Below are 7,997 nucleotides of genomic sequence, written 5' to 3' on the forward strand. Positions count from 1 at the left end.
GGGAGTCTGGTTCTCCCTCTGACACTCTTCCCTCTCTTGCTCTCTCTATCTCATTCTCTCTCTCAAATAAATAAATAAAATCTTTTTAAAAAAAGATGCTCTTGTATCCAATCTTGAGGTATATATTTTTTAAAGATTTAATTAATTAATTAATTAAAATTAATTAAATTAAAGAAAATTTAAATAAAAATTATTAATTAATTAAAAATTATCATTTGATAGAGAGAGAGAGCAGGGAGAGGAGCAAAGGGAGAGGGAGAGGCAGGCTCCCCCCTGAGTAGGGAGCCCAGTGCTATGTGGAGCTGGATCCCAGGACCCTGAGATCATGACCTGAGCCAAAGGCAGGCGCTTAACCAACTGAGCCACCCAGGTGCCCCCAGTCTTGAGGTATATTTATGTTAAAAATGTGAACATCTATTTTTTTTCTCATTTCATTTATGTTTCAAAAAAAAAAAAAAGCTTGGTAAATCTCATCAGACAACATTTTAGAGAAACTCATTGGCATCTACCTCCTATGTAAGGGCTGGAATATTAGCACCAATCTTGGTTATCTCCACAGTACTTACCCACCTTGTCCAAATCACTTGTGCACAGATTCACACTATAAGGTTTGGAAGGGCCAGAGCAAATGGACAGATTGTAGGTCCTGTAGTTAACTTGTATATGTGTATCTGCCAGCTTCTGAGCACTCAGCTATTTCTGGGTCATTATCACTTTGTCTGGAGGCGTTTTTCTTGGCCAGAAGTGACTAAACTACATATTGTCATCTTTAATGAACTTGTTGTTAGTCATTCACCACCCCTTTTTCACTTGCCATTTATGTTACCAGAACAAGTATGCTTTGTAAGCTTCATCCAAATTTTATTTTTGGAAGTGCTTTAAAAAGAAAAATTCTTGGCTGAAGAGTCACTGGAGTAAAGTTATATTTTAATCTTTTTATGTGGGGAACGTCTATATTGGACTCTCTAAGCTTTTAAGATGAGATCACTGAAATTTCAAATAATCTAGCATTCTGTATGCATATATGGCTTAAAATAGATGTTTGCAAGGAAAACAGAGGTGAGATATATAAATGCTGGCTAAAATATAGATAAGGGAAATCTTTCATAAGGAAACAGCTTGTCCTGAAAATTTTAAGGTTTGATTATTCACTGTCTCATCTCACACTTCATTGCTGTAAATGTTAGTATTTTCTATCTCTAGCATTTTTCACCATCACTGGTTTTCACAAAAGAAGGTTACTTTTGAAGACTTTAATATTGTTAATTCGGTTATAGCCAACTCTAATAAATATAAATTCAAAGTTATGAGCACAGTGTGGCACTGAAAAAGGCTGTAGTGTCTGGGTACTTCGTATTTCTTGGGCTCCATCGCATGCTAACTTTATGGTGTACAGGGCCTTGCTTAGTTCCTCTGTACTTCCATGGCTTAATTTCCTTTTATTTTTTCAAGTTTTAGTTAAATTCCAGTTAGTTAACATACAGTGTAATATTAGCTTCAGGTGTAGCATTTACTGGTTCATCACTTACATACAACACCCAGTGCTCATCACAAGTGCCCTCCTTAATCCCCATCACCCATTTAACCCATTCCCTCCAACCCGTGCCACCCACCTCCCTTCCAGAAACCCTCAGTTTGTTCTCTATGGTTAAAAGTCTCTCATATGGTTTGCCCCTCTCTTTTATCCCCCCTATGTTCATCTGACACATTTCTCAAACTCCACATACGAGTGAACTTGGTATTTGTCTTTCTCTTACTGACTTATTTCACTTAGCATAATACTCTCTAGCTCAATCTACATTGTTGTAAATGGCAAGATTGCAATCTTTTTTATGGCTGAGCAATATTCCATTATATATATATATTTATATATTATTATTATATATATTATTATATATAAATTATTTTTTATATATAAAAATTTTATATATAAAATATTTATATATATTATATATATAAATTATATTATATATATATAATATATATATATATATATAAAATAACCGTATCTTCTTTCTCCATTCATCAGTTGATGGACATTTGGGCTGCTTCCATAATTTGGTCGTTGTATATAATGCTGCTATAAATATCGGGGTGCATGTGCCTCTTTGAATAAGTATTTTTGTATCCTTTGGGTAAATACCTAGTAGTGCAATTGCTGGATCTTAGGGTAATTCTATTTTTAACTTTCAGAGGAACCTCCATGCTGATTTCCAGAGCAGCTGCACCAGTTTGCATTCCCACCAGCAGTGTAAGAGCCCTTTCTCCACATCCTCCCCTACACTTGCTGTTTCTTGTGTTGTAAATTTTAGCCATTCTAACAGGTGTGAGATAATATCTCATCATAGTTTTGATTTGTATTTCCTTGATGGTAAGTGATGTTGAGCATCTTTCATGTGTCTGTTGGCCATCTGTGTTTTCTTTAGAAAACTGTCTATTCATGTCTTTTGCCCATTTTTTAATTGGGTTATTGGCTTTTTGCATGTTGAGTTTGATAAGTTCTTCATAGATTTTGGATTTAACTCTTTATCAGATATGTTCATAGATTTTGGATTTAACTCTTTATTAGATTCTCCCATTCCAAAGGTTGCCTTTTAATTTTGTTGATTGTTTCCTTCACTGTGCAGGAGCTTTTTGTCTGGATGTAGTCCCAATAGTTCAATTTTGCTTTTCTTTCGCTTGTCTCAGAAGACATATCTAGTAAAAAGTTGCTACAGCCAATCTCAGAAAGGTTAGTGCCTGTGCATGGCTTCATTTATAAACTGCAATGATAGTAACTTAAAACATAGGCTGTTTTGCGGCATCTGGGTGGTGGAGTCAGTTGACCGGCCAACTCTTGGTTTCAGCTCAGGTCATGATCTTGGGGTCATGAGATCAAGCTCTGCATTGGGCTCCAGGCTCAGTGCAGAGTTTGCTTGAGATTCTCTCTCCCTTTTCCTCTGGCCCTCCTCAATCTCACTCTCTCTCTCTCTAATAAATAAATAAAAAAAAATAGGCTATTTTGTAGTTAAATGAGATAACGCTATGCTTTGCAAGCATAAACATTCAAATATCATTATTACTGATAGTATTGCAAGTAACTTCAGTGGGTCTCTGCTTCTGCTCTTGTCTGCCTACAATCTGTGCTTCCCAGAGTAGCAGGAGAAATATGTTTAAAAATTAAAACAAAATGAGTCACCACTACACTCGAACTCTTCAGGAGCTTCCTGTACATTTAGAATAAATGACCCCCTACCAAGACTTAGAAGGTCATGGTGGTCTGTCCCCAGACTGCTTTTCTGGACCTATCTCCTAATGTTTAGTGCTCTGGCCACAATGACCTTCTTGCTTCTCTAGCACACCAAAGTCTTCTGGTCATAGCACTTTGTGTGAGCACTAATCTTTTCTTAAAGCACAGGATGTGTGCAGGGTTCATACGTTATTTTCCTTTAGGCCTCAGCGCTGGTGTTAGCAAAATGTTCTTTAACCATCATATTGCCCTGGGTACTTTTCTTTGTAGAATTCAACGCTAGCTAAAATTACCTTATTTATCCATTTACTATTTGTTCTCTCTTTCAGTAGACTAAAAGGCTCACAGGTATAGGGACATTTTCTGTCTTATTTTCTATTATCTCCAAAGCCACAACTGTACTTGGTAAATATTTGCTTAATGACTGTATAATTACACCCTGGTTCAAAGATGATGCAATTTATGATAATTTGGCCAAAACCAACAATAGAGTAAAAATCTCTATGGCAGGAGAAAATGGTTTCTAGGCTAGGAGTGTTTTATTTATTTATTTATTTATTTATTTTTTATTGTTGTTATGTTAGTCACCATAGAGTACATCATTAGTTTTTGATGTAGTGTTCCATGATTCATTGTTTGAGTATAATACCCAGTGCTTAGGCAATACGTGCCCTCCTTAATACCCATCACTGGCAGGCTAACCCATCCCCCCCATCCTCCCACCCTTTAAAACCCTCAATTTGTTTCTCGGAGTCCGTAGTCTCTATAGTTCATCTCCTCCTCTGATTCCCCCCTTCATTTTTTTTCCTGCAAGACATAAAAGTAGATTTATTTTTTTTAATAATTTTTTATTATTCTGTTAATCACCATACATTACATCATTAGTTTTTGATGTAGTGTTCCATGATTCATTGTTTGTGCATAACAGCCAGTGTTCCACGCAGAATGTGCCCTCTTTAATACCCATCACCAGGCCAACCCATCCCCCCACCCCCCTCCTCTCTAGAACCCTCAGTTTGTTTTTCAGAGTCCATCGTCTCTCATGGTTCATCTCTCCCTCTGACTTACTCCCCTTCATTCTTCCCTTCCTGCTATCTTCTTCTTCTTTTTTTTTTCTTAACATATATAGCATTATTTGTTTCAGAGGTACAGATCTGTGATTCAACAGTCTTGTAAAATTCACAGTGCTCACCATAGCACATACACTCCCCAATGTCTATCACCCAGCCACCCCATCCCTCTCACCCCCCACCACTCCAGCAACTCTCAGTTTGTTTCCTGAGATTAAGAATTCCTCATATCAGTGAGGTCATATGATACATGTCTTTCTCTGATTGACTTATTTCACTCAGCATAACACCCTCCAGTTCCATCCACGTCATTGCAAATGGCAAGATCTCATTCCTTTTGATGGCTGCATAATATTCCATTGTGTATATATACCACTTCTTCTTTATCCATTCATCTGTCGAAGGACATCTTGGCTCTTTCCACAGTTTGGCTATTGTGTATATTGCTGCTATAAACATCGGGGTGCACGAACCCCTTCGGATTCCTACCTTTGTATCTTTGGGGTAAATACCCAGTACTGCAATTCCTGGATCGTATGGTAGCTCTATTTTCAACTGTTTGAGGATCCTCCATACTGTTTTCCAGAGCGGTTGCACCAGCCTGCATTCCCACCAACAGTGTAGGAGGGTTCCCCCTTCTCCGCATCCCCGCCAACATCTGTCGTTTCCTGACTTGTTAATTTTAGGCATTCTGACGGGTGTGAGGTGGTATCTCATTGAGGTTTTGATTAGGATTTCCCTGATGCCAAACAATGTTGAGCACTTTTTCATGTGTCTGTTGGCCATTTGGATGTCTTCTTTGGAAAAATGTCTGTTCATGTCTTCTGCCCATTCTTGATTGGATTATTTGTTCTTTGGGTGTTGAGTTTGATAAGTTCTTTAGAGATTTTGGATACTAGCCCTTTATCTGATATGTCATTTGCAAATATTTTCTCCCATTCTGTCGATTGTCTTTTGGTTTTGTGGACTGTTTCTTTTGCTGTGCAAAAGCTTTTTATCTTGATGAAATCCCAATAGTTCATTTTTGCCCTTGCTTCCCTTGCCTTTGGCGATGTTTCTAGGAAGAAGTTGCTGTGGCTGAGGTCGAAGAGGTTGCTGCCTGAGTTCTCCTTGAGGATTTTGATGGACTCCTGTCTCATGTTTAGGTCTTTCAACCATTTGGAGTCTATTTTTGTGTGTGGTGTAAGGAAATGGTCCAGTTTCACTCTTCTGCATGTGGCTGTCCAATTTTCCCAACACCATTTGTTGAAGAGACTGTCTTTTTGCCATTGGACATTCTTTCCTGCTTTGTCAAAGATGAGTTGACCATAGAGTTGAGGGTCCATTTCTGGGCTCTCTATTCTGTTCCATTGATCTATGTGTCTGTTTTTGTGCCAGTACCATACTGTCTTGATGATGACAGCTCTGTAATAGAGCTGGAAGTCCGGAATTGTGATGCCGCCAGCTTTGCTTTTCTTTGTCAACATTCCTCTGGCTATTTGGGGTCTTTTCTGGTTCCATACAAATTTTAGGATTATTTGTTCCATTTCTTTGAAAAAAGTGGATGGTATTTTGATGGGGATTGCATTGAATGTGTAGATTGCTCTAGGTAGCATTGACATCTTCACAATGTTTGTTCCTCCAATCCATGAGCATGGAACGTTTTTCCATTTCTTTGTGTCTTCTTCAATTTCTTTCATGAGTATTTTATAGTTTTCTGAGTACAGATCCTTTGCCTCTTTGGTTAAATTTTTTCCTAGGTATCTTATGGTTTTGGGTGCAATTGTAAATGGGATTGACTCCTTGATTTGTCTCTCTTCTGTCTTGTTGTTGGTGTATAGGAATGCCACTGATTTCTGTGCATTGATTTTATATCCTGTTACTTTACTGAATTCCTGTATGAGTTCTAGCAGTTTTGGGGTGGAGTCTTTTGGGTTTTCCACATACAATATCATATCATCTGCAAAGAGTGACTTCTTATTTGCCGATTTGGATGCCTTTGATTTCTTTTTGATGTCTGATTGCTGAGGCTAGGACTTCTAATACTATGTTGAATAGCAGTGGTGATAGTGGACATCCCTGCCGCATTCCTGACCTTAGGGGAAAAGCTCTCAGCTTTTCCCCATTGAGAATGATATTCGCTGTAGGTTTTTCATAGATGGCTTTTATGATATTGAGGTATGTACCCTCATATTAAATTATATTTTATAGCAACTGTAAGATCAGAATCACACTAACATACTTTGAACTAGTTGCATTGTCATCAAGACATAATGCAAATCATCTTGAAAAATAATCTGTTTAATGTCAAGATAAAAAAATGAAGCAATTACTAATCTAAAATAGTCATTCAGACACGAATGTCTAAAAGTATCTGGTGAGGACTAAAATATCTGACGCACTAATTACTAGGAAATATATTTTTACCTTATTATTTTGTTACCTTTTCCTTCAGCCTACCACTAGAGCTTGCTCCATTAGCTAATTAGACTGGTTGAAATAAAAGACTAACTATGATCTTGTTTAAAAACATTCAAAAAGGTTTTTAATTTTAAAAATATATGAAGTTAAAAATTTAGCCATGTTCAGCCAGCTGAAAATAACTCAATGTCAACTGGGCAAAACCTATTGCCAAGTATACACGTTTTGCAGTTTTGGGGGTGTTAATAGTAGGTTTTAGTGTGTTATTAACTTCCAAGCTCAACAAGAAGCACTCATCAGTATTCTCCTAACCTTTTCAGAATGAAATGCATAGGACTTACTGTGAACTCCAGTGTTAATGTGACCATTTAGTAACAGTGGTCAAATTTCAAGATGGTCTCTCCCATATAACAATATATCAGTGACAATAGTGCTTTAAGTTTTTAGAACATTTTCAGATCCTTTATTTTCTTTTTCTAATAAATGAATTTGTTAAGTGTGGGAGATCAGATATTTTTCTCCCAATTAAATAAAGGAAGAAAATAATTTATAAGAAAGTTAACTGGCTTACTAAAATGCATACAGATATATAGAACACAAAACCAGAAGGCTAGGCTCCTTGACATCCTATGTTTTTTGCAATGAGCAACAAAACCTGATAGGCAGTGGGCACATTCTCTCAAAAAATATTTTATCATCATTGTTATCTCCAGAAACTGCTCCACCGACAGGCTCAAGACAACCCCCACTTCTATTTCTGTTAGCATGGTGATACCTAATTAATAGCTAGCTCATCTTTCCATTCTTTCTTTCTTTTCTTTTTTTTCAACAGAAACCACTCAGACTGTGCCCTCTCCCCTTACTCCCCCAAAGGAAGAAAAGAACAATCATCAATGGCAATAGGCAGTTGTGGAAGCAACACCTAAAGCCAGCTTCATGCTCAGGAGAGAACACTGAACCTCCTCCTTGCAGTCCTTTCAAAAAGATATCTTTCAAAGATACCTGAACAGCATGGCCCTGACCACTCTCTCTAACAGTCCATCCACAGCATTTCAGTGATACTACCTTTCCCACAAGGGACTCTACCCAGATCCTTCTGCTTCTCTGGAATGGTGGTTACAGCAACTCTAATATGTTCATCTAGAACCTAGGAAATCCTAGATTGCCCAGCAAATGGTTGTATTAGTTCACATAAGTAACATGATTGCTGATAATACTGATTAGAGATCTAGGTCAAATAACCTCTCCTTGCCTCCCTACTTTATCTGTTAATAAATATGTCTTAAAGAACATCACTA

At 37.4% G+C, this 7,997-nt stretch overlaps 1 pseudogene; it reads right to left on the reverse strand.

Annotated features, from left to right (window-relative positions):
* Window positions 1–7,533: 7,533 nt before the first annotated feature.
* Window positions 7,534–7,709, reverse strand: LOC113921039 (annotated as a pseudogene).
* Window positions 7,710–7,997: the final 288 nt, after the last annotated feature.

This window comes from Zalophus californianus, chromosome 3 (genome assembly GCF_009762305.2).
Source record: "Zalophus californianus isolate mZalCal1 chromosome 3, mZalCal1.pri.v2, whole genome shotgun sequence".
Classification (NCBI taxonomy): Eukaryota; Metazoa; Chordata; class Mammalia; order Carnivora; family Otariidae; genus Zalophus; species Zalophus californianus.